Here is a 27,745-nt window from a genome sequence, read left to right on the forward strand (position 1 = left end):
CTGCCAATGAAAGACACCCACAGCCTCCCTCCCTGGCACTGACCCATACTGCACATACGTCAACAATTGGCAAGCACTGAGCCCGTGCACTGGTCTCCCCTCCGACAGCACATGCTCCAGATCACACAGAAACCTGGGTGATTGACAGCAGCTGCTTCCCAATGGGATGGATGGGGCGGGGCTGGACTGAGACAATGGGATTGTAAACAGTGAACGAATGTGGAGGACATTGGGGGATGGGCAGGTCAGTGAGGGTCAGGATCAGTGCAGCAGCAGGAGGGGATCCTGGACAAACTGAGCAATGTGAAGAGTCTGACAGGAGAGAAACTACAGGAAGGTTCTGTTTGGAGGCTCAGGCAGGGACAGCTGGAAGACAGTATGGACTGGTGGCTTGGGCACGTTTTCCAATCAGCCTCTTTAAAGATGCTGTCATTCAACTCTAAACCCGATTCTCCTTGTCCAGAGGTGAGGACACTACCATCATTTCCTGGTGGGCTAGTGGAAAGAAGGGAAGATGTTCTCAATCTCACTCACATGGAAACTCCATGAGCTCCTCCCACTTTCTGTCTATGGTGGGGATGGAGGAGACAGAGCAGGTGGGAGGTGGTGAGGGATATAGGGACTGCCTTTCAAAAGGAACTCACCCGTGTTGGCGATATTAACAAGACTCAAGACACAGTCACTAACACAAAGCTGGTGTACGTGAACTTTATACAGAATATTAACACCTATGCAGACCCTAATATACAGAGTTCAGTCCTGGATATTCATAACAGCTTTGTGCGTGGAAAATCATGTCTCATGAACTGGACTAAGTTTACTGAAGAGGTAACAAAGAGGATTGATGAGGGCAGAGCAGTGGACATGATCTACATGGACTTCAGTAAGGCGTTCGCAAGGTTCCTCATGGGAGACTGGTTAGCAAGATTAGATCTCATGGAATACATCGAGAACTAACCATTTAAATACAGAACTGACTCAAAGGTAGAAGACAGAGTGGTGCCATAGGGATGCTTTTCAGGCTGGAGGCCTGTGACCAGTGGAGTGTCACAAGGATCGGTGCTGGATCCTGCACTTTTCGTCATTTATATCAATGATTTGGATGTGAACATAAGAGGTATTTTCAGTAAATTTGCAGATGACACCAAAATTAGAGATGTAGTCGACAGTGAAAAAAAAATACCTCAGAGTGCAAGGGGACCTGCATCAGACGGTGAATGGGCTTAGGAGTTCAGTTTAGAAAAATGTGAGGTGCTGCATTTTAGAAAAGCAGACCTTGGCAGGACTTATACAGTTAATAGTAAGTTCCTGGGGTGTGTTCCAAAATAAAGAGATCTTGGAGTGCAGGTTCATAGTTCCCTGAAAGTAGAGTCGCAGGTAGATATGATAGTGAAGAAGACAGTTGGTCTGCTTTCCTTTATTGGTCAGAGCATTGAGTATCGGGGTTGGGAGGTCATATTGCGGCTGTACAGGACATTCATTAGGAATTTTTTGGAATATTCCAAGCAATTCTAGTCTCTTTCCTATCAGAAAAATGTTTTCATACTTGAAAGGAGTCAGAAAACAATTACAAGGATGTTGCCAGGGTTGGATAGGGTGTTTTCCCTGGAATGTCAGAGGCTGAGGGGTGACCTTATAGCGATTTATAAAATCAGGCAGGGCAAGGGGAGTGTAAATAGACAAAGTCTTTTCCCTGTGGTTGGGGAGTACGGAACTAGGAGACACGGAGGGGAGGGTAGGCAGAGAGATGTGGGCAGCGCGTGTGTGTGAAGAGAGGGTTATGGGGATAGAGAGGGAAGGCACAGAATCGGGTAAGGGGAGAGAGAAGGGGGACAGGCACCAGGGGACAGGCAGAGGAGTGGGGAGGGCGAGGACAGAGAGCGGGGGAGGGCAGGGGACGGGGGTTACAGAGAGCGGGGGGGGGGGGGAGAACAAAAACCGGGGTAGGGGACAGAGAGCGTGGGTGAACAGATAGCTGGGGTGGGGAGAACAGAGAGTGGGGGGGGAGAGAACAGAGAGCAGGGGGGAGAACAGAGAGCGGGGTGGGGGGAAGAGTGAGCAGGAGAAGCACAGGGGAACAGAGAGGGGCAGTGGACAGGCAGTTATTTTATTTTATAGATCTACAACTCAACCCTGTTCCTGTTTTCTCCTCCTCACCTTCAATCCCTCTGAAGGGCTCAGAACAACTGTACAGTTCCTGAAAAATGGAGTTTCAGGGATATCAGGTGCTGAAGGTGGCATTTGGGACACTGACCTTTATTGGTCTTTGCACTGATCAATAAAGGAACCTGTATTCAATTCCACTCTGTGTGGTGTTTGCACATTCTTCCTCTAAGTTCTCTGTGGGCTTCCTCTGGGTGCTCTGATTTCCTCAAACAATCCAAAATCGTGCAGGTTAGGTGGATTAGCTGTGGGAAATGTTGGGTTACATGGTTCAGGTGGAATGTTGTTCCGATGGTTGTTATAGTCTCATGGGCTGAATGGCCTGTTTCTACATTTTAGGGATTCTGTGACTGAGTATAGGGGGGTAGGAGGTCATGTTGTGACGGTATAGGGCATTGGTGAGGCCTGTTTTAGAGTACTACATTCAATTCTAGTCTCCCGACTTCAGACAAATATTACTAGAATAGGACTCAACCCCATAATGACAAGTTCCTGGGAAGTTTTGACGAACAAATAGACCTTGCAGTGTGGGTTGATAGTTCTTGAAAGTGGGGTTGAAGGTAGACAGGTCGGTGAAGGTGGTGTTTGGTATGCTAGCTGTTATTGGGCAGTGCACTGAGGATAGGAGTTGGGAGATCATGTTTCGGTTGTACAGTTTATTGGCTCGGCCATTTTTGTAATGCCCAAACTGCTTTCAATTCCAGTCTCCATGCAAGAGGAAATATGTTGGGAAACTTGGAAGAGTTCAGAAAAGATTTACAAGGGTGTTGCCAGTATTGAAATATTTGAACCATAGGGAGGGGCTGAGGATATTTTCCCTGTAGCAGTGGACACTGTATAATGCCATCCCACAACTTCTTCAACGCTGCAATTTTTCCTGCATCTGTCACCATTTCAGATCCTGCCCGACCTGCTGAGGATCTCCAGTGCTTTTTGGTTTTATTGCAGATTTCCACCATCTTGCTGAAACACTTGGAGGCAGAGAGCTGTACAGCTCCAGGTTTTGTTGAGTCTGATTCCTGGGATGGCAGGACTGATGGATGAACAGGGACTCAATCCTCGTTTAATCCTCCTTTCCTTTGGTTTTCTGAGTTGCTGACAACTTCAGTAATATTCTACCTCCCATTCCCTGTCCTGAATCTGACCCATCTAAGCCTAAACTTTAGTTCTCATCCCCCTGCCAGACTAGTTACAAACTCACCAATGGAACTGCAAAAGCCCCCACCAGGATATTTCTCCCAGCTCTGCCCAGGGGTAACCGGTCAGGCTGGTATAGGTCCCACCCAGAAACAGTCCCAGTGCCTGAACAATCTAAACCTTTCTCTGGTACACCATTTCCCCAGCCACATATCTAACTGATCTGCCCTCTTATTCATGCTCTCACTAGCACATGGCACTGGGTGCAAATCTCGGGTTATTACATTTCAGGAGCTACATTTTAATGCATCCCTGATCTCCCTATATCCAGCTTTCAGGTCCTCATCCCTTTGATAAGTGATGTCATTAGTATCTATGTGTTCCACCACCATTGGCTGTTCAACCTCCAGCTCCAGAATGCCCTGCAGCCAATCCATGATATCGCAGATCCTCGCTTCAGGAGGTAACGTACCATCCTGGATTCATGTCTGTGGCCACAGCAGTGCCCGCCCTAACCCTGACCATTGAATCCCCTGTCACTACAGCAGTGTTTCCTCTCTTTCCTCCCGATCTGTGCAGCAGAGCTCTCTGTGGTGTCATGAACCTGGCTGTTGCTGATTTCCCGTTGAAGATAATGGAAGCGTCCCTTATTTCCCACATTGTGCAAGAGGAGCACACCACGGCTCTGAGGTGCCATGTCACAACATCTCTCTACATTTATCTAGTTACTCCCATTAAGAGAATTTAAATGAGTGAGCAACCTACCTTCACTTCAAACATGGCCATTATAATAACAAAAAAACTTTACTTTAGCTGATATGTCATACTTTAAAAACTTAAATACTCCGCAGGTATCACTGACAAATTGGCTATTCCCATTGGTACTGTGAATTTCTGAAAGGCCTGAACTAAAACGGAGTTTCAGCTTCACCTTCTCCCTGTCTCACCTCACTATTTACAACCAACTCCAAAACACTCTCATTGAGCCAAGCAGCACTCTTGGTGCAGCTCTGCCATTTTCATTGTCTGCTCACACCTCCCCTTCCCTCAGCCTCCTGTACTGTTACAATGCATCTCAATGGGAGCTCAGGACCAGCATTGTATCTTTCAATTGAGCCCTTTGTAACCCCAGATTCAAAATGGACTTCAGCAGTTTCTGAATGAACAGACAGTTGTCAGAATCTGGAACGTTCCACCTGAAATGGTGCTGGAATTTGAGTCCACAAGGAATTTCAATGAGAAATTTGCAGAGAATTGGAAGTAGGGAGTTTACAGATTAACATTATAAAGTGGATGATTGAGACTAAATCTGACAGTTCCTGCAAAAAGACGAGGTGTAATTTGGATAAATCTGTGCTCTCTCTGAGGCCAATACCTCCTTCCACAGTTGCAGGGCCAAACCCGAACACATACCCCAAGGGTGATCCAACCATGGACTTGAACATCTTTCTGCTTTTGGCTTGACAAAAATATTGAAGATATTTTCCCACAGACAGAACAGACAAACCTTTCTCGTTCCACAGTTAAATGCCAATGATATTCAGATCCTGATGACTCCGCTGACTGTAGAAACTTATTTATTGAGATCCCAGTCAATTCATCTAACCTACAGATCTTTGGACTACAAGAGATAGGGGTTAAAGAGTAACTAATAGGTGGGGAGAGAGCCCAAAGAGACACAGGTACATTTGGAAACATAAAGGAGTGGGAAGTTGGAAAACTATTAATGGAGGAGACAGGAACTTTCTAGCATCTCAGTGGCGGTGGTGGAAATGGCGGCTGATGATCTACATTGTGCCTGCAAAAAAGACCCTGAGCTTCCACTTGCCAGCTCTTTAACACACAAAACTGTTCCCTGTCCAACATCTGTCTCATGCTTACTGCAGTGTTCCAGTGAGGTTTGATGCAAGCTGGAAGAACACTTCAGAACATATCAAATGGCTTCCTATTTCAAGAACTGCAATGTCCCCTCACATGCGGTCAACAATTCCCTCCAATGTATCTCCTCCACTTCCCACACCACTGCCCTTGAACCCCACCCCTTCAAATGCAACAAGGATGGAATTCCACCATCCTCACCTCCACCCAGATACAACGCATCGTCCTCTGCTATTTCCACCATCAGATCCAACCACCTAAGAGATATTTCCCTCCCCACCCCTTTCATTTCCACAGAGATCATACCTTCTGTGACTTCCACGTTAGATCCACACTCCCCACCAACCCATCCTCCACTCCAGGCACCTTCGCTTGCCACTGCAAGAGGTGGAAAACCTTTGCCCACACCTTCCCCTCGCCTCCATCCAAGGCACAACTGGATCCTCCCACATCCTGCACAGAATTCCCTGCCCACCCAAACACCTCACCTATTGTGTCCCTTGCTCTCGGGACGCCAAATTGTGGAGTATGTCAGGGAACATTTCTGGGAAACATGCACCAGCCAAACCCACTGCCCTGTGGCCAACCATTTCGGCTACCCCCCACCCCCTCCATCACCACGCTTCCAAGGACATGCAAGTCCTCCATCCCACAAATCCGAGCCACCCGACACCTGGAGGAAGAAAGCCTCATCTTCCACCTTGGGAACTTTCAACGACACGGCATCAAGGTTTCCGCATCTCCCTCCCCCAACTTATCTCAGATTCAACCCTCCAACTCGGCAAAACCCTCTTGAACAGTCCCACCTGCCCATCTTCCTTTCCAATTGTCCATTCTACCCTCCATCTACAACCACCTATTGCCACCCTAGCTCCCTTCCCCCCAACCCCAAATACCCCTCCCTATTTATCTCTCAGCTGTATTCCACCACCCACATATCTGATGAAGTGCTGACATGCCCAATAGGTCAATTCTCCTGCTCCTTGGATGCTGCCTGACCTGCTGTGCTTTTCCAGCGCCACACAATCTGGAAGAACAACACCTCACCTCCCACTAGGGGACCCTGCAACCCTCTGGATTCAACATCAAATTCAATAATTTTAAGTCCTGAACTCTCCCACGTCATAGTGTCTTTGTCCTCTACCCCACATACCAGGCCTTGTTATTACGTCGCCTTCCATTACACATTGCCTAAGGTGAGCCACTAACAGTCCCCATAAACAGCTATTCACCCTCCCCCCGTCAGATCGTTATCCACTCCTTTGTCCAACTGCGCCTATCTCACTCTTTGGACTCTATCCCCCGCTGTCATTTACTCCTTAACGCCTACATTCTGCATAAAAAAGGACATTTTTTTCTCAGTAACATCAGTTCCTGAGGAAGAGTCACTGGATTGAAAATGCGAACTGATTTCTTTTCACAGATGCTGCCAGATCTGCTGAGCTTTTCCAGTACCTTCTGGTTGTTGTGTGTGATTTACAACATCCGAAGTTCTTTTGGTTCTACTTTACCCGGAGTATCTAATTCAGGTCCAACAGACTGAAACAGTGTTTATCAACCTTCCCAGTCCACACTAACTCCATCTCTCTCCCAGTATCTGCTGTCTCTCCCACTCCTTCACATTCAGTCCCCCCTCACAGTGACACTGCGCCTGCAAAACTGATGGTCATGGGTTGGCCTGCTGGACCCACCCCTCATTCACTCCCATTGGCTGTAGGATCACGCCAACTCTCCTATTGGTCTGAAGCTGTGTCAATCAGCCAGGCCTGAGTGACCTGAGTGGTGGGATCCTCCCAGGTGCATCAAAGGCTGAGGGGTGACCTCAGAGATTTATAAAATCATGAGGGGCAATGGTAGGATGAATAGACAAGGTCATTTCCCTGGGGTCGGGGAGTCCGGAATGAGAAGGCAGAGGTTTAATATGTGAGGTGAAGAATTTAAAATGGATCTGAGGGGCAATTTCTTTTCCTACTGAGGTAGGTGCGTGTATGGAACCTTCTGTCAGGAAGTGGAAGATTTTGATACAATTATACCATTTGGCATCTGGATGGGTATATGAATAGGAAGGGTGTAGAGTGATATGTGCCAAGTGTTGGCCAATGGGATTAGATTAGGTTGGGATATCTGGTCAGCATGGACCAGTTTAACCAAAGGGTTTATTTTCATGCTGTACATCTCTATGGCTCTGCCCTGTGATGAGCTTCATCATTCACAGTGAATGCGTCAGTATCACAGAGCACAGGGGCTGGGGGCTATTCAGCCCATTGGGGCTGTACTCTCTCCCTCTGGAGATGGTGCCAGTCTATCCCAACTCACTTCCCATTTGGACATAGCCCTCCAAGTCCTTTCTTAAAAAAGTTAAATTTCAAAATTGTTTTGCCAATAACTACTGAATCTGCATCCAGCTGTCTTTTAAACTGTTCCAGATGCTCAGAACTTAGTGAGTAAAATAATCTTCACATTTTTAACCTGTATTATTTGCCAGTGACCTGAAAATAGTTACTAAAAATTGTGATGTTAAAAATTTATCACTCTGTCTCTCTGTAAATGAAATACCCTGGAAACCAATCAACTCCTGGTCGAAATCACTGCTTAACCTTCTCACCTACAAGGAGAATTGTCTGGCCTTCTGCTAACTCTCCATAAAAGAGAAACCTATATTAATTTTAATTTATTAGTGTTATAGAGATGTACAGCACAGAAACAGACCATTCAGTCCAACTTGTCCATGCCGACCATATATCCTAAATTAATCTCGGCCCATATGCCAGCAGTTGGCCCATAGCCTTCTAAACCTTTCCCAATCACATATCCAATGAGATGCCTTTTATATGTTGTAACTGTTCCAGCCTCCACACTTTCTCTGGCAGCTCATTCCATACACGTACCACGTTCAGTTTGAAACTTTACCCCGAATATCAATTTTCAATCTTTTCCATCACGCTTGTGCTTTCTCGTTTTGGACTCACCTAAACAGGAAAAAGACACTGGCTGTTTAGCCTATCCATGCCCCTCACGATTTTAATCAACCTCTATGGTCACCTCTTAGCATCCGATTCTCCAGTCAAAACAGCATCAGTCTATTCAGCCTCTACCGAAAACTCAATCCCTCATACCCTGGCAATATCTTTGCACTATTTCTGAATCCTTTCAAGTTTCACAATATCATTCCGATAGCGGGGAGACCAGGACTGAAAGCAGAATTCCAGAAGTGGGTGAATGAATGTCCTGTAGAGCCGTAAAATGACGTCACAACTCCTGTACCCAATGCACAGAGCAATAAAGGCAAGTACACCAAACACTTTCTTCACTACACTGCCTATTTTTTATTCCACTTTCAAGGAACTATGAACCTGCACTCCAAGATTTCTTTGTTCAGCAACACTCGCCACGACCTTCCCATTAAGTGTAGAAGTCCTGCCCTGACTTGCTTTTCCAAAGTGCAGAACCTCACATTTATTTAAATTAAACTGCATCTGCCACTCCTCAGCCCATTTGATTGGAGTCTCTTTGCTATCCACTGCACCTCCAATTTTGGTGTCTGTTGTAAACCTACTAACCATAGCTTCTATATTCACATAGAAATCATTTGTATAAATGGCAAAAAGCAGTGGACCCAGTACCCAGCCTGACAGCATATTGCTCATCACAGGCTTCCAGTACAAAAAGCGCCCTCCACTATGACGCTGAATTCTCAGCAAGGTTGGAGCTCATGGCATACAGGGAGAACTAACCATTTGGATACAGAACTGGCTCTTCCGACTGGACGCCTGTGACTAGTGGTGTGTTACAAGGATCACTGCTGGATCCACTACCTTTCGTCATTTATATCAATGACTTGGATGTGAACATAGGAGGTATAGTTAGTGAGATGACACCAAAACTGGAGGTGTAGTGGACAGTGAAAAAGATTACCTCAGAGTACAATGGGATCTTGATCAGATGGGTGAATGGGCTCAGGATTGGCATTTTGGAAACTCAAATCTTAGCAAGACTTATACACTTAATGGTAAGTTCCTGTTGAGTGTTACTGAACAAAGAGACCTTGGAGTGCAGGCAGATAGGATAGTGAAGGCGGCATTTGGTATGCTTTCCTTTATCGGACAAAGTATAGAGTACAGGAGTTGTGAGGTCATGTTGTGGCTGTACAGGACATTGGTTAGGCTACTTTTGGATCGTTGCGTACAAATCTGGTCTCCCTCCTATTGGAAGGATGTTGTGAAACTTGAAAGGGTTCAGGAAAGATTTCCAAGAACGTTGCCAGGATTGGAGGATTTGAGCTAGGCTGGGGGTTGAATAGAGGTTGAATAGACTGGGGCTGTTTTCCCTGCAGCGTCGGAGGCTGAAAGGTGATCTTATCGATGTTTATAAAAACATGAGGTGTATGGATAGGATAAATAGACAAAGATCCCCTGGCGTGGGGGATCCCAGCTGTAGAGGGCATAGGTTTATGGTACAAGTGGAAAGACTTTAAACAGACTTGAGAGACAACATTTCCACACAGAGGGTGGTACGTGTATGGAATGAGCTGCCAGAGGAAGTGGTGGAGGCCATTACGATTGCAACATTTAAAAGGCATCTTCATGTGTATATGAACAGGTAGGATATGGGCCGGGTGCTGACAGGTGGGACTAGATTGCATTGGGATATCTGATCAGCATGTACTGGTTGGACTGACAGATCTCTGTTTCTGTGCTGTCCATCTATGACTGTTTGCCCTTCCAGCCAATTCCGTATCCAAACAGCGAGTTCCGCCAGAATTCTATGGTATTGAACCTGCTAGCCAGTGTGTATTTGTTAAACTTTGTGACTTTCTCAAGTCCAAGTTAATGATTTCAATGCACAAAGCCATTCTGACTCTCCCTAATCATTTCTTGCCTTTCCAACGACATGTAAATCCTGTCCCTGAGAATCCTTTCCAGCAACTTCTCTGCCACTGACTTCAGGCTCACCTGTTTATAGTTCCCTGGCTTTTCCTTCCCACCTTTCTCGACTAATGGCACCAGTCTTCCAGCACCTCACTTGTGGCGATCGATGATACAAATATCGCAGCGAGGGACCCAGCAAAAGCTTCCCTAATTTCCCACAAGGTTCTGGGATACACCTAATCAGATTCCAGGGATTTATCCACCTTTATGCATTTTAAGACACCCAGTACCTCCTCCTCTATAACATGTACACTTGCCAAGTTATCACTATTTATTTCTCCAACTTCTCTAACTTCCATATCCGCTTTCAGTAAAAACTGACATGAAATACTTACAGAATCTGTCCCATCTCCTGTTGTTCCATAGACAGTCTTGTTGATCTTTGAGGGTCGCTATTCTCTGCCTAGTTATTCTTTTGTCTTTAGTGTATGTGTAGAATCTCTTTGGATTCTCCTTAAACCTATTTCCCAAAGCTATCTCATGTCCCCTTTTCTGCATCCTGGATTCCCGCGAGTATACTCCTACTGCCCTTATATTCCTCTGGGGACTCAGTCAAACCCAGTGCTCTGTACCTGCCATATCCTTTCTTAATTTTCTTGGCCAGAGCCTCAATTTCTCAGGTCATGCAGCATTCTCGACACCTCCCAGCCTTGGCCTTAACGGGAACATACTATCTGCGAACTCTCATTGTCGCAGGCCTATGGAGGCAATGGCAGATGATGACAGAGAACAATCATTATCAGTGAAGAGGTAATGTTGGGAAAGCGAACAACTCATCCTTATCTCTATAATTCCTCACTAGCCTCAGAACTATCACTATCTCTGCATCAAAGACATCTCAATCTATGCAACATCCTCCAATCTCGAATCTCCTCCAATCTCAACACCCTCCCTATCTCTAATCTTGTCCACCCTCTCAAATCTCTGTGATGTGCCTTTCTTTAATTCCAACCTTCAGGATAACCCATTTTTATTTCAGATTCCTGCACCCAGAGCTCCACAATGTCCCGCTTAACCTCTGTCACATTTTCCTCCAAAAAAACATTAATCAATCACGTATCATCTATTCTAATTTCACCTTCTCTGACCTGGTTTCTGTTGTGGCTTGTCATATTCCTATATTATGCATCTGTGGTGACAGAAAAAGATGTTGTGGTCCATCGGTTTATGCTGTAAAGAAATCTCCCAGCTAACTATTTTAATCCCATTTTCCAGCACTGAGCCCATAGATTTGTCAGCCTTGGCATTGCAAGTGTGTTCCTAAATACATCTGAAATGCCATCGGGATTTTTGTCTCTCACTCATATCCAGACAGTGAGGTTTAGTGCAACTGTTGCTCTATGATATCACCCACAAGAACACAGAGCAGCTGGGTCTGTGCAAACCAGAGATCGCCCACACATTGGGAAGGATGGCAGGGACCCTGAGATGAGGGCACAGGAGATTTACTAGGATGATTCAAGGAAGGAGGGATTTTAGTTGCAGAATTTGTGGTGCTGTTTTAACATGAATTACTCATGTGATATGTGTGCTGCTAATACATATCAAGAATAACCATCCACAATTAATGGACTCTCCTTTTCAACCTATCCCCTTGCCTGCGCTGTGGTAACCTTCAGGTTAACCACCAGCGACACCTCTCTCTAATGAGAGAGTAGTCCTATGGTCTGGAACTGTAGAAGGCTGCACCAGAAAGTGACCAGGGGGGAAAATGAGCAGGAAACACAAAAAGCTAGCACACAGTTACAACAGGGAATCAGGAAAGGGAATGGAATGTTGTCCCTTATTTCAAATAGATTGCAACATAAAAGTTTGGAATGTATACCTTTGGGCAACTAAACAAATGGCGTGTGAGACCACATCTGGAGTAACGTGAACAAATTTGGTTGCTTTAGTTAACGAAATAGAGCAGTTTATTGGAGGCATTTCAGAGAAGATCCATTGGGATGATCCCTGTTTTGAAGGGATTATCCTGTAAGCAAAGGCTGAACAAGTTGGGAATCTACTCACTGGACTTTGGAAGAATCAGAGGTGATCTCTTTGAAACATACAGGATTCTATCGAGGTTTGACAGGGTAAATACGGAGAGGATGTGTCCCATTACGGGTGAGTCTTGAACCAGATTCTGGGTCAGTCGCGAAATCTAGGGTTCTGTTTCAGATTTGTCAAGTTAAAGGAAACACCGACACAGGTTAGGGTTTCAGCAGCAATGGAGCTGTGTGAGGAGGAGACAAGCAACATTTTAGTGATTGGAATTCCTGGTATTTGTGATTGTATTGATGTCTGATCAGAAAGTCACTTTGGGGTCAGATATGAAAGCAATATTGTGAAGAATGTAGTTCTGCCTCAGACACTTCGCAGTGAGAGGGAGGGACACAGCAGGATTGGAAATGAATTTGGAATAGCAAGTGAAGGCTATTGCAGTGTTGCATTGGAGTGAATTGCAGCTAATCGAAGTGTGGTAAGCAGTTTGATAACTGAGTAACATGGGAGTAATGGAGATGGATGATGGGGAGGGAGAGCTGGACATTGTCAGTGTACATGTGAAACCTAACACAGTGCTTTTGGGCGATGTTAACTCCTGGCAGTATTTTGGTGAGAAACAGGACAGACCAAGGATCGATCCTGGAGGGACACCAAATACAATGAATTCAGAAAGGAAAGGGAGAGTGGAGATTGAGCAGGATTTTCCAATGATGGTGAGGTTAAATATTAGTTTTAAGCAGAATGGGAGAGAAGGACATAACCAGAAAAGACAGACAGATCATGGAACAATATATGTGAATTGGCCGGGGTGGGGGAGGGGGGTGGTGACATGCAGGAGGATGAGAGAAAGATTTGGAAAGTCCATGATTTAGCTACACTAGGGTAAATGGTCAAGATGACCTCTAATAAGGGTTGACAAGAGACTCTAGGAAATGCAAGTTTAGGACTAAAATGAGGAACACCCTTGTGAGGCAGTTTGGCTCGGTGGGCTAGTGGAGAGGGAGGGAAGAAACAGAGGCAGCTGATCCGATTATCTCAATGTTATTGACAGAGAAACCCCATGTGCTCCTCACTCTTGTTGTAGGAAGGGAGGATGGAGGAGACAGGATTATGGACATTGTTTTTGTAAATTATAAAAAACAAAACTTGTGATAGTGATTCTAAAAATAAGTGAACAAACCTGTCGTATTTATCATTTATCAAGAATATTAAAATACACAACTGAAGTTCAGGTTTGAATGCCGAATTGGTAGAGGGTTGCTCTGAAGTCAAAAAAAAAAGAAACTGGAATGAAGACTCTACTGTTTGCCATGGAACCATTGGGAATGTTTTTCCTGCCATTGACAATGTCCTTGAGGGAAAGAAACACGACAGTGGCCCATCAAATCGCTCATTGTATTAATCACTGCACAGTCTCAACAAAGGACGGCACGGTGGCACAGTGGTTAGCACTGCTGCCTCACAGTGCCACAGACCCGGGTTCAATTCCTGCCTCAGCCGACTGACTGTGTGGAGTTTGTACATTCTCCCCATGTCCGTGTCTGCTTGGGTTTCCTCCGGGTGCTCCCGTTTCCTCCCACAGTTCAAAAACGTGCAGGTTAGGTGAATTGGCCATGCTATATTGTCCGTAGTGTTAGGTGAAGGGGTAAATGTAGGGGAATGGGTCTGGGTGAGTTGCGCTTCGGCGGGTCAGTGTGGACTTGTTGGGCCGAAATGCCTGCTTCCAGACTAAGTAATCTAATCTAAAAGGAATGCACTAGCAAATACAACAACACAATCAGCCATCTTGACCCTGCAACTTCTGCCTCACTGTGGGCCAACAATAGCAGCAGATGTGTACTCCAACTCAATCAGAAATCTCATGGCCTAGTATATCCTCATTCAACCATTCACATCAAGCCAGGGGAATCAACCCTGGTTCAATGGTGAATGCAGAAGGGCATGCCAGCAGCACCAGGCAAAGCTAAAAATGAGGTGCCAACCTGGTGCAGCGACCAAGCAACACCAAATAGAACTAAGTGACCCCATAACCAATGGATTAGATCTGAGTTCTGTCACACCTAGTCAAGAGTAGTGATGGACAATTACAGCATCACAGATATCCCCACCCTTACTGATGGAGGGTCTCACACATCCTTTCAACAGATAAGAGGACAGCATTAGCAGCGATTTTCAGCCAGCAGTGCCAAGTGGATGAGTCTTCTCCATTGGTCCCTTACATCACAGATATCAATCGACTTGGTTTATTTCAAATTGAATCATTTCAAATCAGATCAAGAAATTGATAAGTAGTGTAAAGGCTATGGGCCCTGCCAATATTCTGGCATCCGTACTGATGGCTGTGCTTCAGAACTTGCTGTCCATCAAGGCAAGTACTTCTCCAGCACTGGCACCAACCGACTTTGTGGAACATTGCTCAGAGATGTTCCAACACAAAAACACAGGGCAGATCCAACTCAGCCAAATCCCCTCCATCAGTCCGCACGCGCTCAGCAGTGAAGTGATGGAAGGTCTCATCGACAGTGCTGTCAAGCACCTGCTCAGCAATAACCTGCTCAGCGATGCCCAGATTGGGTTCTACCAGGGCCATTCAGTTCCTGAGCTTGTTACAGACTTGATTCACAAACTGACAAACAGCTGAATGAGGTAAGGATGACAGGCCAGACCCCCTCCAAGTCCACTATTTCGACTTCAGTGCTATCACCTGACCTCACCACAGTCTCAGCTCATTTGCTGAAACTTTCATTTATTCTTTTTTATGAGACTCTAGATTTCATTATCTAAACCCACTCATGGCCAGCATCCCACATTCACCCTCCTGATAATATCAAGAGTATTGAAAACTCTACTGCCGAAGTGCTCACTTGTCCCAAAACGAGCTGATCAATCCCATTTGTAAGCAACAACAATTTACTTTTGCACCTTTGAATTAATTCCTGGCTGTAATCATTACTATCTCCCTGCACCACACACCCTTTCATATCTCAACAACTCATTTTAGTTCAAACACTCAATGATGTATTTATTTTTGAGTTCACCTGTGTGACTATTTCTATGGACTCCACGGGAACATGGTCAGGAATCCCCACTCTAACCCTTCTTCCTTTAAGGCATTCTTGAAAAACTGCTTATTTGGCAATGGTTTTGGTCACTGGACACAATATTATCCATCTGTAGCCTTATGTCAAAAGTTTTCAATAATATTTTTGTGAAATTAAAACCATGATGATTTGTACAAATATCTTCTACACTTCAATATCATTGAGTGAATAATCTGTAATGTCTCTTACCCAACCACCTTCACCATAAAAACTTCAGCAGTACAAAGAAGTCAAACATCACCCTCTCCACAGGCAACAAGCCTTTGGCATTGATCACTGGTTTCTGTGGAAGGAGAAATACACAGTTGATGTTTCAGGGAGTGCAATATGAATTACAGGGAATGAAAATGGTGCAGAATTTGACTGTCAGAATTTGAAGGAAAATGCACTCGCTTATTGGAAAAAAGAATTCTTGACTGTCAAAGATATTGTGGAAAAAATAACCTGATAATGGAACAGCATATGGTCAGGAGCCAAGCAGCAGTGGACAATTCATTTACATTCCTGAAGAAGGGCTTATGCCCGAAATGTTGATACTCCTGCTCCTCGGATGCTGCCTGGCCTGCTGTGTTTTTCCAGCTCTACATTTTTCAATTCATTTACAAAACAGCTGTGAAAGCAATAGTAAAATACCATACAGACCAAAAATACAACCATGAGAGACTGAGGAAGCAAGATAATGAACAAGTGGACATCAGAGAACCCAGAGGTGAACCAGATCAGAGTTCACTTTTATGATCCCACAAAGATGTCGAGCACAGAAACAGACTTTTTCGGTCCAACCTATGCCAACCAGATATCCTAACCTAATCTATTTAAATTAAATCCTATCTGCCACTCCTCAGCCCATTGGCCCATCTGATCAATATCCCACTGTACTCTGAGAAAACCTTCTTCATTGTCCACAGTACCGCTAATTTTGGTGTCACCTGCAAACTTACGAACTATACAGTCTCTATTCACATCCAAATCATTTAAATGAATGCGCTCTGTGTAAATCCTGCCCTATGACTCTTTTTACCAGGGAAGGCTGTACACACATTCCTCTGAACTTTGCCCCCTACAAAGCTGGCGGCCGCGCACGTGTCCAGTGAATCATTGCCCCGAATAAAGATGGCGGCGCTCACTCGGGCCGATTACTCAACGAGGCATTTTCGCGTTTGCTGCAAAAACTGGACTGTAAGTTTCAAATTTGTATTTTTCGATGTGTACCAAATGATTGTAAAACCTCTCAGACCATACCAACACCATTTCCCTCCCGCTTCCTGCTGTTTATTTCTTTCCTTACCGACAACTCTCCGTGCAGACATTCCGAACATCCGCGCCCAGCGCGAGGATGATCAGGTGGTATAGTCTAGTCCCGCCCTTATTCACTGATTGGTCGGAGGACCAACTGCCCCGCCAGGTCCTCCAGCTCCGCCCCTGCCTCTGCATTGGTCCGCCGCTGACATCAATCACATCTTCGGTCCAACCGGTTTTTGCCAACCATTTATCCTAACCTAATTAAATCCTAGCTGCCACTCCTCAGCCCATTGGCCCATCTGATCAATATCCCATTGTATTCTGAGATAACCTTCTTCATTGTCCACAATACCAACTGTTGGCTGGAGCTTGCGCACTGCTTCGTGGCTTTTGTTGCTATTTCTCAGTTACAAGAGTGTGGGACAAAGTTAAAATCACACAACCACCTGATGAAGGACCAGCAAAGTAGTGCTTCCAAATAAACCTGTTGGACTATAACCTGGTGTTCTGTGAATTTTAACTCTGTCCATCCTAATCCAACACCAGCATCTCCAAGTCACGTGTGAGGGAGGAATGCATAACATAAGAACAAAAGACTTTGGAAAAGGAGAAGGCCGTCCTGCCCTTCGAGCCTACTCTACCATTCAATAAGATCATGGCTGATCATTTCGTGGATGCAGAACCATTTATCCATATTCTCACCATATTCCTTCAATAGTTATTTCTTCTTAAAATAAAACTAACTTAGCTTTAAAAAGTTAATTGAACTAATATCAACTACTTACCTGGGCAATGCACTCCATCGTGGTCAGACATTCCTTCTCAATTCACTCCTAAATTTGCTTCCTCTAATCTTGTGGTGATGCCCTCTTGTCCTGGCTTCATCTGCCAGTGGAAACATCCTCTCTACTTCTAGTTTATTCATTCCATTCATTATTTTATATATTTCCCATTCTTCTGAATTCCATTGAATATAATCCCAATCTACTCAGTCTGTATTAAGCCAAACCCCTCACCTTCGGAATCAACATAGTTAACCTCCTCTGCACCCCCTCTAGTGCCAGTACATCCTTGAGCACGTAAGGAGATAAAAACTGCATGCAGTACTCCAGGTGTGGCCTCACCAGCACCCACTATAGCAAGAACATAACCTCTGCTTTTAAACACAATCCCTTCAGCAGTGAAGGACAAAATTCCATTTGCCTTCTGAATTGATTATTGTACCTGGTGACCAACCCTCCTGCAGAAGGATGTTCAGGTGCCTCTGCATAGCAAATAATGTAACTTTTTTTTAAAATTCAAGCAATAACCTTTTTATTAATGTTACTCCAACCAAAGAGTATGACTTTACATTTATGAAAATAATATTCCACTTGCCAGACCATTGCCCACTCACTCAATGTATCTCTGTTCCCCTGCAAAGTTTCTCAGTCCTCCGCACACTTTGTTCTGCTACTTATCTTAGTCTCATATGAAAACTTTGAAACCCTACATGTGGTCCCCAACTCCAAATCATCGGTATCAATTCTAAATAATTGCAGTCCCGACACTGATCCTAGAGGCACACTACTAGTTATTGATTGCCAGCCAGAATAAGGCTTATTTATCCCAACTCTTTGCTTTCTGTTAGTCAACCAATCTTTTATCCATGCGAATACTGTATCCCATGCACCCTTATATAATGCAACAGCCACTTGCGTGGCACCTTGTTGAAGGCCTTTTGGAAATCAAGGTACACCACATCCACTGGGCCCCCGTTGTCCACCTTGCCTGAAATGTCTTCATAGAATTCCAAACGATTTGTCAAGCAGGACCTGCCCTGCATGAATCCATGCTCTGTCTGCCCAATGGGACAATTTCTATCGAGCTTCCCTGTTATTTCTTCCCTGATAATAGACCCAAGCATCTTTCCAACTGCAGAGAATAAACTAAATGGTGTAGAATTCCCTATCTTTTGTACACCGCCTTTTCTTACAGTCCTTCCTTTTCACTGGAATATGCCTTTGCTGAGCACTTCCGAAAATGTCTTTGAAACTCTTTCACTTCTCATCAACTGTCCCACCATAAAATCTTTGTTTTCAGTCTACTTTATCCAGGTTCTCCCTCATTCTATTTTAGTTCCCCGTCTTCAAGCACAGGACGAAGTTATTCAATTTTATCTTCACACTCTCCATATGTACTCTAACTTCAACCATACAGTGATCACTTCTTCCAAGAGGATCCATAACTCTGAGGTCATTAATCATTCCTGTCTCATTGCACAGGGGCCAGATTTTTGATAGCATGCTCCACGTCGGTTACATTTCATACTGTTCAAAAAAACTATCATGGATACACTTAATAAACTCCTCAAGGCTACCCTGACTGAGCTGGTTTGACAAATCTACATGTAGATTAAAATCACTCATGGTAATAGACATGCCATTTTTACAGGCATTAGTTATTTCGTTGTTTATTGCCCATCCCAATGTGATGTTGTTATTTGGCCTACACACTGCGCCTATCAGTGACTTTCTTGTTAGAATTTTGAAAGCATCATTCCTGTTTCTCCTAATGTATAGCATTACCAACAACTACTTGCATTGTATGGAATCTTTCATAATGGCAAATCTCCTATGGTGCTTCATGGATGATGAAAACATTGATGAAGGAGAATGATTTTAAAATACATCTTAACGGAGGATAGAGAAGGTTAGGGAGGGTATTCCACAGACTTCTGCCCTTGACAGCTCCAATTGTCGAGTGATGCAGGTGGGGTGGGTTGAAAAGCGAACGTGCAAAGTGGAAATGGAGGAGCGTAGGCAGTGCATAAGGTCTTAAGGATAGAGGAGGTTCCAGACTGAGTTTGTCTGTCATAGACAGTATGGCTGCCTCATGGAATTTGAAGCACCACAATAGGCCCATGCATGTCATGTTAGTCACGGATAGTATAACGGTGGCTGAGAGAACATTTGATGAGGACTTGTCTACTGAAGTAGTGTGGGCTGAGGTTAGAAACAGGAGAGGGGAGGTCACACGTCTTGGATTTTTTATAGGCCACCACAGAGTTCCAGGGAGGGGGAAGAGATGATTAGCAAAATTACTCTGGGTAGGAGTGAAAGTAACATGGTGGTCATTATGGGGGACTTTAACTTGCCCAACATTGACTGGAAATGCTATAACTCTAGTACTTTGGATGGATCAGTTTTTGTCCAATGTGTACAGGAGGGTTTCCTGACACAGTATGTCAAAGGGCCGAACAAGAGGGAAGCCACATTGGATCTGGTGCTCGGTCATGAACTGGACTAGGTGTTTGATTTAGTTGTAGGTGAGCACTTTGGAGAGAGTGATCATAATTCAGTTATGTTTAGTTTGGTGATGAAAAGGGATAGGTACATGCCACAGGTGAAGACTTATCGATGGGGCAGTGGCAATTATAATGCGATTCAGCAAGAATTAGGATGCATAGGATGGGGTACCGAAATGTAGTGGATGGAGACAATGGAAATGTGGAGCTGGTTTAAGGAACAGATATTGTGTGTCCTTGATAGGTATGTCCCTGTCAGGCAGGGAGGAAGTGATAAGGTAAGGGAACCGTGGTTTACCACGGAAATTGCATCTCTTGTTAAGAAGAAGTAGGAGGCTTATGTTTTGATGAGGCAAATGGTACAGATGAGGCGATGGAGACTTACAGATCAGCGAGGAAGGCTTTAAAGAGAGTTAAGAAAAACAAAGAGAGGACACGAGCAGTCTTTAGCGAATAGAATAAAGGAGAACCCTTAAGCTTTCTATCGGTATGTGCGGAATAAAGGATAGGTTAGGAATCGGGCCAATCAAAGACAGAAGTGGGAATTTGAGTGTGGACACTGTGGAAATCGGAGAGGTGCGAAACGAATATTTCTCATTGGTTTTCACTCAGGAAAATTAGAATATTGTAGATAATAATGAGGTAGAAGATGTTAGACCAGAAAGGATCGAGGTTAGTTTCGAACAGGAGTTATCAATTCTAGAAGGATTGAAAGTAGACAAGTCCCCTGGGCTAGATGGGATTTATCCGTAGATTGTCTGGGAAGCTAGGGAGAAGATAGCAAAGACTTTGGCTTTGATATTGAGCTGTCATTGCCTACAAGTTCAGTACCAGAGGACTGGATGATTGCAAATGTTTTGCCCTTGATCAAGAAGGGCTGTAGAGATGACCCAGGTAATTATATACCAGTGACCCTTACTTCTGATGTAGGAAAGGTTTTGGAAAGGATTATAAGAGACACTATTTGTAATCATCTGGCAAACAACAACATGATTTCATATCGTCAATATGTTTTCGTCAAGGGCAGGTCATGTCTCACAAATCTCATTGAGTTTTTTGAGATGGTGACCAAGCATATAGATGAGGGTAGGGCAGTTGACGTGGTATACATGGACTTCAGTAAAGCCTTTAACAAGTTTCCACATGGTAGGCTGTTAGAGAAAATGCAGTGACATGGAATTGAGTGTGATTTAGTAGTTTGGATTAGAAACTGGCTTTCTGAAAGAAGGCAGTGAGTGGTGGATGATGGAAAATAATCAGCCTCCAGTGCGGTTATTAGTGGTGTGCCACAAGGATCTGTTTTGGGACCACTGCTGTTTGTCATTTTTATAAAGGTGTTAGACGCAGGCATAGGTGGATGGATTAGTAAATTTGCAGACGACACCAAAGTCAGTGGAGTAATGGACAGTGTGGAAGAATGTTACAGGTTGCAGGAGGACTTGGATAAACTGCAGAATTGGGCTGAATGTAGCAAATGGAGTTCAATGCAGCTAAATGTAAGGTGATGCACTTTGTGAAGAATAACAGGAAGGCAGAGTACTGGGTCAATAGAAAGATTCTTGGTAGTGTAGATGTGCAGAAGGATGTTGGAGGCCATGTACATAGATGCCTGAAAGTTGCCACCAGGTGTACAGTACTGTTAAGGCGGCATACAGTGTGTTAGGTTTCATTCGTAGATGGATTGAGTTCTGGAGCCGCAATATCATGCTGCAACTATCCAAAACACTGGTGCGGCCATATTTGGAATATTGTGTGCAGTTCTGGTGCCCATATTTCTGGAAGGATGCGGAAGCATGGGAAAAGGTGCAGAGGATATTTACCAGGATGTTGTGTGGTCTGGAGGGAAGGTCTTATGAGGAAAGGTTGAGAGACTTGAACGTGTTCTCATTGGGAAGAAGAAGGCGAAGAGAGGATTTGATAGAGACATACCAGATGATCAGAGGCTTAGATAGGGTAGACAGTGAAAGTCTTTTTCCTAGGATTATGACATTAGTGTGTATAAGGGGGCATATCTCCAAATCGAAGGGTGATAGATTTAAGACAGATGTCAGAGGCAGGTTCTTTACTCAGAGTGGTTAAGACATGGAATCCACTACCTACTAATGTAGTTAACTCAGCCACGTTAGTGAGATTTAAACAATCTTTTAGATAAGCACATGGGTGATTTCAGGACAGTGTAGGGGGACGAGCTGAGAATAGTTCATAGGTTGGCGCAACATCAAGGACCAAAGGGCCTGTTCTGCGCTGTATTGTTCTCTGACTATTGTGCGACAAGAGATTTTTCCTGTCTTAAACAGAGTGATGGATCTTGTATTGTGGGCTTACGAAGTGTCACTGATCTCAACCAAACATGTCGAGGTAGAGAATGCTGCCTGACCTGCTGCGCTTTTCCAGCAACACATTTTTCAGCTCTGATCTCCAGCATCTGCAGTCCCTACTTTCTCCATGTACGAGGTAGAGTCAGGACAATAATAAGAGGCTGCAACAGGAGGGGGACAGGTAGCTCCATACAAAACCTGACTCCTTCTCAACAGTTTTCACCACAAAAACCGAGCGCCTTCCAGAAAAACACCTCTATATCCCACCACAACATTTTGCCCCCACAATCGTGGTATCTGGCTGTGCACTAAGAGGCGCACAACAGTCTGTACTGGGACCCTGAATCGCTTGGTAAAGAGTCAAATCATCTGAGCATTGAGAGCCCCACCACATTGCATGCATTTTCTATTGTTTTCACTCTGTTCCTGACTTCCCTTGTTTTTCTTAATGAACCTGCTAAAAGTTGTTATTACACACATCTGCACAAGCTGTGAATTGAACCCAGGCCTCTCGGTCCAAGATTCGGGATATTTTCACCGCGTCCCAAAACATCGACTCGAACTTCCTTTGTCCCTTGCCAGAGGGGCCAAAGCATTCTCGGGAATGAACGCTTCAAGATTGGTCAGAGAGCAAACTATTTTGCAGGATTGATCATTCTCACGACATAGTGGAGCATTAAATCTCTCGTATAAATCAATGTGAGACTTTAAGAAATACTGTAGTTGAAATGTAGCCTCTCTCAATCAAATAATCCCAGTCAACTTTCAAACATTTTTAAACTATTAATACAATGTATACATATTTATTTACTTTCCTAATTTCCTTCAAAAATATATCTGATAATTCTCTTCAAAATATATTTTAAATGGTCAATTCATAATCACAATTCATTTCCAATTATTCTTAGAGAAGAACAAATTGCAAACTAAAATCGTTTTCACGTCAATAATGACACTAGAAAATTTGTTATGTAGTTTAACCATATTTCCAAATATTGTTTTGGTTCATTATTACAGTGAAGCTAAAATTAAACTCTATTTATTTTCTCTGATATCGTTCCATTACTTTATTCCCTAATAACAATGTCCATGGTGCAACGGATGACAAACATTAAATAAAATTGAATTTTCATTGCAAGAACTTGTACAAATAATCACGTATTATTCAGTTAATTCATTGTCGTTGATTATCAGTTATTTTCACTGTATGATCACGTTAAATTCACTTAAATAATCACAGTACAATTCTCACCTTTATAGATATGTCGAATGAATGTCAAATTATTCTTATTTCAAGTAAATATAAATTCACATTTTGATCTGTTTTATTCCAGGAATGACAGGATGTGTTGAATTATTATGGGAAACAGGAACAAGTGAAGGTGGTGGGTCTCAGACGTGAGGCCTTAAAGCCAAAGGGCCAGGTGGTAGTTCCAGTGGGGGAGGTACCTAGTGCCCCGCTCTCCTCAGAAGGCAGTGAGGATGATGACAAAGCGCACACGTATGGACAGAAGGGCGGCAATGGGTGGGATCACCCACCACCCTGTATGGCCCAGAAGGCTATGTCCATGGCACCACTGGGCATCAAAGCTCAACTTGGACAGACAGTAGGGAGCAACAAAGGGAACTGTCAGAAACCAAAGATGAACATTTAACCCGCTGAATGACAGATGTTGGTGAGTTAACACCCAGCCTGATAGAGAAATGGTAATAATGGGCCTTATTGGGAGAATATGGATGAATTAGTTGATGTACAGTATTACCGATGATGGTGTCAGGCCAAAATCTCTCAGGCCAAGATACCCTGATGTGTACATCCAAACCTGTCCCTGCAATGAGAGGGTGAGGGTGTGAGCTGGTCCCCCCCAGTGCACAGCCGAGCAGTGTCTCCAGGCATTTCCAGATATTACAGGGACACACTGGGGAGGGGACAGGCTGAATGGGCTAAAATAACCTGGGTGTCTCAGGGAACCAAGGGTAATATCGAGGATCATACAGAGAGGAAGCCTGAGGTGTATAAGGACCAAACCCAAATCTGTGATGATGATATTATTTTTTTTTGTTTTTAAACTGGGACCCTATTTAACTGTAATTTTATACATGGGACTCCCAGTGGGAGATTATTCTAACCACTTTCTGAATTGGACCATGAGAGCTGAGGCAAACTCAAAAACACAGGGGAATAGCTGCAGTACAGAGAGTGTAACCAAACTGGCAATGTTACAAGAGTAGCAAGAAATGGCACATAGCCAAGGAACGTAGGCAGAGGGAGGGAGTTAGATGTTCACATTTTGTGTGCATGAGTTCATGTAGGCACATGAATATTCATTGACGCTGTGTTTGGGAACCAGCAGAACAAATTTTAATACAGGAGCATCTATATCAATGACTGATATGGATTTGCCCCTTACCACCTCAATTACTAAAATGAGAGCAGTCGGAGAAGGAATCAAGGAAGCTGGATGAAATAAACTTCTCCCGATGCAGATCATGCATATGGCAAAATATATTCAGATGTGGGGTGTGGGAAACTGAGGAAGGGACCACTCTGGGAGTTGTCCGTTTTGAACAGTTAAGGAACAACTATTGATGTAGAGACTCAAACTGTAATATGGGAACAACCTGAACAGGCCTGGGACAGGAAGCAAAGGAGAGTCGACATCTCCAGAGTAGTTACCTTGCAGGGAGACTGGAACAGTCAGGGAATCTGGGGAGTTATAGCTAGGACCCAAACAGCAGGGCGGGTAACTCAAACAGGAATGTGGGTTATTATTTGTAGATCCTGTAAAGATCAAGGGCCCTCTCAATCCCCACACAAACCGGATCCCATTAAAGCTGAGGAGGCAGTAATTGTGACAGTATCAGATTGACAAAAGCAGTGAATAGTCAGACCAACAGTAACCCAGACTAACTCACAGAAGCCGGACAGCTCATCCCACCTCACTATTGAGTATACGTCCCTCAGTGAATCCGCCACTAAAGAGTATCCTACATTAGCGAACCACACCACTATTTAATGGATTGAAATCGCAACAGGATATAGTCTCAGTCCTTGATATTGTGAATCGGTTCTGGTCCATACCTGTGGACCTGGAATCCCAGAATAGGCTGGCGTTTACTGGCTGAGGAAAACAGTACTCCTGGATCCAGTTACCTCAGGGATCCCACAATATTCCACTATATCCCACCGATATATGGCTGATGGAGTTAGTCACATTGATCTTTCCAACACCTCATTACCTCAGATATTAAACAGAATATAGGGTCAGGTCAGGCAGGCCGGGCTTAAAATTAACCCACAGAGAATGGGAAGGTAGGGAGAGATGTACCTGGGACATCACATCAGGGAGATCAAATCAGGAAGGAAGAGGGGACAATCCCAGCGGAACGATAGACCATGATTTCAAAACTATCCACCCCCACACTGTGAAGGAGGTAAGGCAAACTTTGGGATTGTTTAATTACTGTGGAAATTTTGTGGAGAATTCTCCAGAATTGGCAGAACCATCACAAGCTGAAAATGTGTTGCTGGAAAAGCGCAGCAGGTCAGGCAGCATCCAAGAAACAGGAGAATTGACATTTCAGACATTAGCCCTTCTTCAGGAATGAGGAAAGTGTGTCCAGCAGGCTAAGATAAAAGGTAGGGAGGAGGGACTTGGGGGAGGGGTGTTGGGAATGCTATAGGTGGAGGGAGGTCAAGGTGAGGGTGATAGGCCGGAACCATCACAAGCCCTGACAGAAGCACGGACATTAGTCAGGGGTCAGGGAGTCAACATATACACAGACAGTCATCATGCCTTTGGTATTGTTCATGACCATGTGTTGGCCTGTGCTCGGTGAGGGTACATCACCCTGTCTGGGGGCCACATAGAGCACGAAGTACAGGTCAGAGAGTTAGTGGGAGCAGCTAATTATCCCAGTGAAGCAGCAATAATGAAGATTAGAGCTCACAGGGAAGTAGAAACCCCACACCAACGGGGCAGTAAGTATGTGGGTAAGGCGAGTGAAATACTGACTGAAACAGGGCAGATATTTGGGGAAGTGGCAGTGGCAGGAACTGCAGAAGTGAGTAAGGCAAGTTTAAAGACCTTCATAGATACAGCCCCACAATTGAGAATAATTTCATCAATAGGCTTATAATTCTAGATTTGTATTGAAATCAAATTCCACATCTGCTGTGATGGGATTCGAATCAGGGTTCCCAGAATATTACCTGGGTCTCTGGATTAACAGTTCGGCAACGATACCATGGGGCTGTTACCAATCTACAAAGGGACAGTTTTAAGGGTGGAAACCAAATCCTTGATCAAACAGGTAGAAATTAAGGAGAGCTGATAGAATGGAGGAGAATTGAAGGAAATGGGGGAAGAGAATGACTAAGTTTAGGTTCAAGGCAGCTAGAAACTAAAGCCACCAAGAGGGAGGAGAATAAAAGAAGAAACACTGACACAGCTGGAATTGGATAAATGCAGATACCTCAGGGAGGTGTGGAACTATGCAGGGAGGACAGGGTGAAGTCACGGGTAGGTTTAAAAGCAGTGGACCACATTTTGAAATGATCTTTCTGAACATAATATAGATCAGGTTAAAACTGAAGGAGCTGTCTTACACAACTTGCTGCAAGGACACAGACAGTAGAATCTGAGGTGATCATGAGTATTTGGAGGTGAATGTGGGAGACAAGCTGGGACTGTATTGGATTAGTCATGGTGAGAGGGAACAAATGGTGGATGGAGGGTTTCAGCAGCTGATGGACTGACGCTCAGGTGAGCCATCGGAAACTGAGCAAGTGACCACCATCTAATAGGACAGAGAAACTGATCCATCAGCCTGAAACTGACTGACCACATGGCTGTCAGTGACTCCAACACAAGGGAATGGAAACATTGCTCAGAGCCTGTTTCTGGAACATTCAACACAACCAGGAAATGGAAAGTGAATAATGAGCTGAAAACAAGGCCACTGCTCTGTTAGAGTCAAAATCATTAAACGTTCAGTTATTGAATATTAATGACTCTCAGAATATTCTAACCTGCAAAATCACAGTAAAAGGGGAAAGTAAACAACATTCTTGGCAAAGACAGAATGAACCAACTGCTTGTATAAAACCAGCTCAAAACAAAGGTGCTGAATCCTCCACAAACTGAAAAACACAGGTACCATCAGTTTATAGATAGACAATGAAATTCTTCAGAAAAATTCTTCAGAAAAATTCTGTTTATGGTGTGTGGGAGAAACCATTCTCAGTGAGAGCTGCCACTTATTTCCTTTGAAAAGAATCTGTTTCCCCTCAGAAAAACAGGTGTGTCGCGCACTTACAGACTGACTTACAATGGAGACCTGATCTGAGACTCGCCGGTTAATTAAGCTATTAGTGACAGTACATTGCACACAACAAGAGCTTAGACCATAACAGATTCTAGTGAAACCAACAATGAAATGAAAAAGGTGAATTAGTATAAATTATTATGCAGCCTCTCTCGATCAAATAATTCTAGTCAACTTCCAAACATTTTAAAATTATTAATACCAATGTGTATATATTTATTTCCTTTCCTAAGTTTCCTCCAAAAATATATATCTGACTATTCTCTTCAAAATATATTTTAAATGGTCAATTCATAATCACAATTCATTTCCAATTATTCTTAGAGCAAAGCAACTTGCAAACTAAAATAGTTTTCATGTCAATAATGACACTGGAAA

The 27,745-nt window shown here is 44.0% G+C and overlaps 1 long non-coding RNA gene across 1 annotated transcript in view; it reads right to left on the minus strand.

The window, feature by feature from the left end:
• The window catches only part of LOC140472978 (uncharacterized), a 54,821-nt gene extending 38,270 nt beyond the window's left edge, over positions 1–16,551 (minus strand). The window contains exons 1-2 of the long non-coding RNA XR_011957997.1: positions 16,482–16,551; positions 15,383–15,476 (exon numbers count right to left, since the gene is read on the minus strand). This is a non-coding gene — a long non-coding RNA (uncharacterized lncRNA). The remainder of the gene's footprint in view (positions 1–15,382; positions 15,477–16,481) is intronic.
• Between the last annotated feature and the right edge of the window lie 11,194 nt (positions 16,552–27,745).

The sequence above is a fragment of the Chiloscyllium punctatum genome, unplaced genomic scaffold (assembly GCF_047496795.1).
Source record: "Chiloscyllium punctatum isolate Juve2018m unplaced genomic scaffold, sChiPun1.3 scaffold_483, whole genome shotgun sequence".
Classification (NCBI taxonomy): Eukaryota; Metazoa; Chordata; class Chondrichthyes; order Orectolobiformes; family Hemiscylliidae; genus Chiloscyllium; species Chiloscyllium punctatum.